Source organism: Notamacropus eugenii, chromosome 4, assembly GCF_028372415.1.
Source record: "Notamacropus eugenii isolate mMacEug1 chromosome 4, mMacEug1.pri_v2, whole genome shotgun sequence".
NCBI lineage: Eukaryota > Metazoa > Chordata > Mammalia > Diprotodontia > Macropodidae > Notamacropus > Notamacropus eugenii.
Window position 1 is genome coordinate 258,035,628 of NC_092875.1, and position 8,536 is coordinate 258,044,163.

Sequence of the window (8,536 nt, forward strand, 5' to 3'; positions counted from 1 at the left end):
TGTGATTTGGAAGTTCTTGATTCTGTTGACTATTTTTTCTTCAAATATAATCTTTCTTTTCTTGACTTCTCTAAGATTTTCTACCAGTCTGATCATTCCTTAAGCTCCCTTGCTGAGTCAACATTTGCCTCACAATCATTCTGCATAGATTTTCGTCATGGTTTATTCTAGGGCCCTTCTATTTACCATCTCTTCTAGGGTGATCTCACTCATTCCCTTGCATGCAAGTACCACCTTTACTCAGTTGACTCCCAAATCTATATATTCAGTCCTAGTCAATTCTGAACTGCAGTACCTGCTGTCCAAAGGATACATCTACCTAGATATTCTATCAGCACCTAAAACTCAACACGCAAAAAATGAAATTCATCTTCCCCAGTTAATATACCCTTCTACCAAACTTCCTTATTTCTGTAGAAACCACCACCATCCTCTCAATTTCCAGAAGCTTAGAAATATCTTCTGTTTTTCTTTCTCTTTCATCCCCAATATCCATTTAGATTATGAGTTTAGTTAATTTTACTTCTATAATCCCTCTTACATTCATCTTCTTTCTACTCAGTCACCCCTCCAGTCAGGTATTTATCACCTGGACTATCCTAACACTCTCCTCATTGGTCTTCTTGGATCAAGTGTCTCCACAGTCTGTCCAAAATGATGTCAAAATAATCATCCTATCATAAGAATACCAGCACAACTCTAACCTTCTTTAAAAATTTTACTGGTCTCTATTACATCTAGGAAAAAAATGCAAACTCTTTAGGATGAAGTTTAAGTTCCTTCACAATCTAGTCCAAACCTATGGCCAATGTAGAAATTTGGCTTGCTTGACTATTCATATTTTTATAAGAGTTTTGGCTTTCTTTATTCTTCTTCAGAGAGGGGGAGAGGGAAGGAGAGAAAATGAAGTTTTCTTAACTGGGGAAAAATAGCAAATTAAAACAATCTGTTCCCAATCTATCTTTCTCATTTAATTTCTACATCACACATTCCAGCCAAAGTGAACTATTAGCTGTTTATCCTTTCTTATTTCCACATATTCACACAGACCCCATTTCCACTTCACCCCTCCAGCCTACAGTGCACTCCCTCCTCATTTTTCCTTCTAAGATTTCTTGCCAACTTTCAAAGTTTGGCTTAAGTTCTACCTCTTCCATGTAGCCTTCCCTTTCTGGCAATTCAAAGTGTAGAGCACATAATGCCTCTATTCTAACTCATATATATTTTAAAATCTAATCAGGGTGACATGAGATATACACAGGAAAGTTAAATAATACAATGAAGAACAAGCAATCTCTAATTTATGAGCATATTCAGTTGTCAAGGTCCATTGAGTTCTTGGGACCAGAAAGCTTAGTCCAATAGAAACATCACTATTCCTAGTAATCAGACTCCCAGGCTAGTTCATAGAAGCCTGCATGTACTAGAAGCACATGGCTAACAGCACTCTAGTCTAGCCTCTATGTACTGCAGGGCTTCCATGGGAAACAGCCTTCAGTGCTTCAACTGGGTAGGAGCTCATCCTCAAAAACCAGCCTAGGCAACAGGAATGAGAACACCCCCCTCCTCTGAACCTCACCTTCTCCTAAGCAATGACAGTAAGATTTCCTCCAAACTACTGGTGGTGACTACTATGACCTGGAACAGGAGTTGCATCATGATGAAGTAAGGAGTCAAAGGATTAGGAATCATAGGGAGCCAGGAACATCTGTTACTATATCCCAAGGAGATGCTTCACCTGTTGCCCCATTTCCTATTTTCCTCAGGTCCCAGATATTGACCCACCTGTTTCCACTGCCTCTATCTACTTCTTCATAGGTTCGTAGATTTAGAACAGAAAGGGATCTTATAAATTAGTCCAATCCTCTTGTTTTACAAATAAGGAGGCTGAGGCCCAGAGATGCTAAATGACTTGTTCATGGTCACATTGGTGGTAAGTGGCAAAATCTACTAACCAAGTTGTCTGTCCTTTCTGTGGTAAACTTCTGAGGAATAAGTGAACTCTCACAGCTTCATCCCTATCCTTTGGTCCCTGCAGCAAGCTCTTAGTCCCTTGAAGTTTTCTTAAAAAAAAAAGTTCTCTACTTTACTGAAAGTTCCATGAACTTTATAACTTTCCCCAATAATTTATAACTTTCCCCAATACCTGGTACAGTGTTCTACACAGAGTAGAGGCTTAATACATATTTAATTGAACTGGATTTTATTTCTAGTAATCATGGGGGATATATTAGGGTAAAATAACAAAGAAAAAAGTTTTAAAATTTCAAGAAGGCTCAAAATCTCATAATCAAAATTTTCCCCAAATTTTTTTGGAATGAAAATGCAACTATTGCTTGATCTTTATTAGTATATCCTCTCTCCATAACCATATTTTTAATTTCATAACACTTCCTTTCTTTGTGATTTTTTACTCCCTGCAAGGCCAGTAAATGCTATACAAGTTCAGAGAAGGAATACATTTTGATGGCAAACATTATTGAGGAGATGGGACTTTGGCTATGTCTTGAAGACCAGATAGAATTTGGAGAGAACTAGGGAAGATGGGAAAATATTCCAATGGAGGAAACAGTATAGTCAAAGACACAACAGTAAGAATGAACATAGAATGTTTACAGGACCCATCTGTCCATAATGAAAGCTTCAAATGAGTGGACAGAGAAGGATAAAATTCAATCAGTAATTTGAGTATATTATAAAAGTCCTTGAAAGACATTCTGAAGTGTCTGGACTTTACTGTTAGATAATGAGAAGCCACTGAAGTCTTCTAAAAAGTGACTGATAAAAAGTATGCTTTTTAAAGATTCATCTCAGCAGCACTATACATAACGAACTGGATTTGGATGAGAACATAGGTATGGAGACCAGTTAGAAAAGAGTTGTCTCAATTGGGATGTGAAGTGATAAGGCCTTGAACTAAGTTGGCAGCAGTGGAAGTGGAAGAAAAGAGAAAGGTATGAGAGATAATCAAAAAACAAAACAAGACAAAATGATCATACGGATGTGAGGGATAAAAAAGACAAGGGAACCGCAAAGTTTCTATAATGGGAAACTAAAGAAAGGTAATACCATTCAATCAATAAGCACTTTTTAAAAACCTACCACATGCCAGTGAAGGGTTGCTTATGTGCCTGTGCTTGGACCCCAATTCTAAAATCACATTTCTCTCTAAAAGTCACATTTCTTCCTAGCCTCAAAACACTATCCCAGGCAGTTTCTCTGCAGCCCAAGGACACAGCCTGCCCCAGCAAAACTTTTATCTCTTTTCCTGATACAGTAGCCAGCTGTACCTATAGCATTTATTAGTCTGAACTAGCTGTGTACTGGCTAAACTGGCAGTGTACTAAATGAAATGACCAATCCTATGTATCCTACACTTAGACAGACATTTACTCCCTTACATTTATCTTGCCTAACAAGATGTTGATGAGAGCAGCCCAGTATTCCTTGGTCAGTCCTGACCCTTAGTTGACTTAGTGACTTTTTCGGCCTAAAACCACACCTCCAGGTAACCCTCCCTTTGGGTTATTTCCCAATGCACTCTGGGTAAAATACTTGTGCAGTAGATACTAAAAGTGCATGTTCTTTTAAGAACTAACCACTCCTTAAGCACTCCCTAATCCTACCCTGAATCATCTAGTTAGCATATTTGGCATATGTTTTACTATAGAATATCCTATATAAACTTTAGCTGTACTCCATTAAAATCACAGGTTCCCTAAGAACCCTTGCCCACTGAAAAGTGTAATAAATCTTTACCTTGACCTCAAGAATGCTTGAATCCTCAAATTCATTCCAGGCAACCTGCTCTGTACTCTGGTCTTTGCAGGGATCTCACTGCCCCCCTTTCAACCCTCATCACCAGCCTCTGGGCACAAGGAATGCAGATACAAAAGTGAAAAAGTTCTTCCCTGAAGGAGATTATGTTCCAGTTGAGAAGGAGAAAGATGTTGATGTTATAGTTGGGAGTGAAATAAGATAATGGTCATTTCTGGAGGTGCTGAATATATTGATGTAGAAATGTCTAGTAGACAGAAATAAGACAGACAATAGCTCAAGACTAGAGACACAGACCTGAAAGTTATCCATGTTGTGAAGCCAAGTGAATCGACAAGTGAAGCCAAGGAAATGCACATGTTCTCTTAAGAACAGAGAATTAAGGGGGAAAATAACAGGGACCAGAGACTGAGTCCAAGAGGAATACTGCTCTAGTTAGAAGGATGATGGAATGGTTAAAGGAGCTGGAAACTCCTCTGACCACCAACTTCTTCATCTGCAAAGCAAAAGAGTTATATCTGATGATCCTTAAAATCCCTGCAGTCTCAAAATTCTATGATTCCTCGCCAAAGTAGTTTGATATTGTAGAAGACAATAGGGAAAAGTTTTAACAAGGAGAGAGTAATCAAAAACTTCAGAGATATCAAAAAGAACACAGACTGAAAAAAGACTTTTTCCTTCTAACCTCTTTAGGGGTTGATTGCCCTTTTTTTAAATTGTGGCATGCAATTAACTTACTCTTTCACAAACTCTGTTTACCAAGAAGCAGACAGCAATTCCAAATAGCAAATATTCCATCCCAGAGTGATTTTTTTTTTGAACAGAGAAGTTGCTAGGTTCTTCTCAGTAGCTAAAAATGCATGATCTAGATAAACCTGAAGAGGCAATATAGTACTGTGATCTTGTGTTCTTACTCTGTCACATCCCTTCTAGCTCCAGATCTATGATTCTGTGACCTTATGTGAAGTCAGTATGAGTTCACCTGTGATATGATTTGAGAAGTCCAGGAAATCCCCCACTATTTCCCCCACTGTTCTGCCACATAGCTCTTAAAATCTCACTATTAGAGACATTCCTTGAGGTCAAACATTACTTGCAGAAAGACCCCTTTTAAGGTGTGGCCTTAAAATTAATTAAAATTAGCTCCTAAAGCATGGTTCATTCATTTTCCTTGGGTGGATTTTATCAGATCATTATTTTCTGGGATCTGGATAGCATAAGAGTATTGGAAAATTGGGGGAGAGTGAGAGAGAAGTGCTGGCAGGGGTCCAGGGCTGAGGCCAGGGCCAGGCCAGACCATGCTCCCCTCTCAGCCAGGTGAGCAAATCAGAGATGAAAGAGGAGGGTCCTGGAAAAGGAAGTGAGAGGTGCCAAAGACACAAACCTCACTGACTTCACAATTTATCCTGACCCCAACAGTGACACAAGGAACAATAAACAAAAGACATATCAGATTGCGGAATCTGATACCTATCTTAATTGCCATGAGCCTTAGGTCTGGATCAAGAGTCAGATGATACTTCTCCATGACAGTCTTTAAGATTAGATCAACCTACAAGAAATACACCATGTGTGGCACAGATCCCAAAGGTACCCACAGGGAATTCCTAACCTGATTTAACAAGGCTATTTGCTGGCGTATAAGTTTGATTTGGAGTATAAACTAAAATTATCCTGTTGTTATTTATACCAACCACCCTTAGAAAATTTAACTTTATCCTTGGTGCCTGCTACCACCCATTGCCTCACCTGGTTCTCTATCTATCTGCTGCCATAAATCAATTGGCTTCAATGAAGAGACAGGATGTTTATCTTTGGAGCCATTATCTTAAATTGTACAGACAGGCAAGTATTCACAGCCACTGCTCTAGGTCAAAAACAACACAAGCTTTATTGTTTACGTGCCAGACCTTCTCTTCAGGCCTGTGGAAATGAAAGCCTTTGCATCTGCATCATCTTATGAAACCATCTGACAGCCCAGGCTTAGGGCCATAAGGATTTTATGTTCCTTTTTTTCTTCTAACATCTAAATAGTCTTTCAAGATCAGTACTGGTCCTCAGAAAGCAAAGATCTATTTCCAGGAGTTCCAAATGCATCATAAATAGCATCAATCTGTTACTGAAGAAGCATTTATTAAATATGTGACTATGTCTCAGGGACAATACTTTGTTGTGTTGTGTTTTGGTCATTTCAGTCATTTCTGACTCTTCGTGACCCCCACTGGGGTTTTCTTGGCAGAGATACTGGATTGGTTTGCCATTTCCTTCTCCAGCTCATTTTATAGATGAGGAAACTGAGGCAACAAGATTAAGTGACTTGTCCAGGGTCACACAGTTAGCATATTCTGAGGCCACATTTGAACTTTGGTCTTCCTAACGATAGTTCCTGCATTCTATCCTCTGTGCTAGGTGGCTGCCACAGGCACTGTGATAGGCCCCAGGAATAGAAACAAAAATGAAACAGTTCCTGCCCTGAAAAGCCTTATATTCTATTTATGTTTTTTTTAAAGTTTCTCCCAACTAGAGTAATATTCCAGATGCTAACTGAAGGACAGACCTAAAAGGAATTGCAAGAATATTTGAAAAGTCATATAGAGAAAAACAAGGTTACACTTATTCTGCTTGCCCAAAAAGGTAAAAATTGGGGGAAGCTGCTGAAGGATAAAGTTGGTAGAAGTTGCTAAAATAGTAAGCTTTTTCTTGCTGTAAGGAGAAAAAACTACCAAAGCTTAGATGTCCAAAAGAGAAATGGGTTGCTTCAGAAAATAATGGTTACCCTCAAACAGGGGCATCATGACATCTAGCATAGTATTTGATGGGGATATTTCATCAATTTGTTGCCATGTACATATTTGGATCTCCCTTCCCACTCTTAGATTCTATAAAAATATACTTCAATAATGGGACCCAACAGCTAAGTATTCAAGTGGAAAAAGAATGAGTTGACAATTCGTCATTTGGTTACATGGTACTGACACTTTGGAAAAAAGTTTCATTCAAAATGATAGTCACTTGGCATTATTATGCAATACATATGCATGTATCACCTAAATATTTATCATAAAAGTACTGAATATCTTTAAAAGAAAGCATTCTGTATCAGAGAGTAAATAGGTCTGGGGTGATTGATGTAGAAACAGTTGAATATGCCTTTTATTTTTCATTATACCCTGATAATCTACTGATACAAAGAAAAGTAGGGGAACCAGAACTTCACTCAAATAGAAGAAAACAAAAAATAGGCACAGATCTGACTGATGATTGGGATGGGGTGGGGAAGGGAGAGAGAACACTCTTGAGAAGACTGCATGCCAAAGTATTGTTATATTAGAGGGTAATCATGGTGCCATAACTGATGCTTCTTCCTTCCTTCTCATATGGTGAAATTCACGAAAGGTAAATTTACATGAAATGAGAATGATTCCATTATAGTGAATTGTCAGTAGGTATTTTGTTAATTCATACTGTGTTGGTATTCTAGCTACTGGTTACCAAAAGTTATATAAATTCAGAATTATTTTTATAAATAATATTACTAACATTTCTTGAGCCTAATGCTACTTAAATTGAAATGGGATTCATTCACATATTCAAGAGCCACTTCTCTTGACCATCTGGGATACTATTCCTGAGACAAGTTAGGAAATTACTCCTGAGTTTGAGTGCTCTCATCTTCGTTAGGCACATCTCATTGCCCCAAACAATGGCAATGCTTTTGGGACCACTCTAAACAATCATGTTAAACATCTATGTGAAGTTACAGATCCAATTCACTTCAACAAGATTTTATTACACACCCACTATGGGTCAGATGCTGATAGGACAGGAATAAAAAGACAAAATAAGCTTACATTCTACTGGGGCCCACTGTAATTTATCACAGATCATAGATTCAAAGACTACAGAGGTTATCTAGTTCAACCTGAAACATGAGATGAATGTTTTCTACAACAATAAGAGCAAATAGTCTTCATTAAGGGACAACTGGCTACCTATAGAGCCAACCAAGTCCATTCCTGGTTAACTCTGTTTAGTTGGTTTCCCTTCCTCATAATGAACTGCAATCTGCAACAGTTAATGAGCCATCCACTTCAGCCAAACCATTGTCTATGCTGGTTCCTGGAGATAACACGATGGTTCCCAATTCTGATCATTTGTACAGGCTATTTACTTCAACCAAAAACCTTTTCAAATACAGTCAGTCAATCAAATTGTTTTCTCTATATAATACTGAGCTTTCTAATTTAACATCTGTAAATATCTGAATTATGACTGAATTCTCCACTTTTAATTCAAGTATTTATTACTGTATGTACAACATCTAAATGATGCCTCTACCTAGGAATTAGGTTTTTTTTCATATTTTAAAATAATGTTTTTTCCTTATAAGTAGATACGTGTCCATTATCTTGTTCTTTTATTTTAGGACACATTCTCAATCCTCCAATTATTTTAATTCTCCCTGCACTCTCTCAAATGTATACATATCTTTCGAGTAGGAAATTCTCAGACAGCATTGTAAGAACAATCACTTCTACAAATAAAGAGAACACCTTGTTCATGAGCAAAGGAATTTACAGAAAGGATGTATAGAACCAAGGAATATTACCTTCATTTACAATTCATTTTCCTTACAGTATATTGTCAGTCTAGTACTCTTTGCTAAGGAAGACAAACGACTATAGAATTTCCTAGGATGTACATCTTGTTCCTTGAAATTGGGACTCTGGTAGATATGTGTATTTGTAGACAGTATATA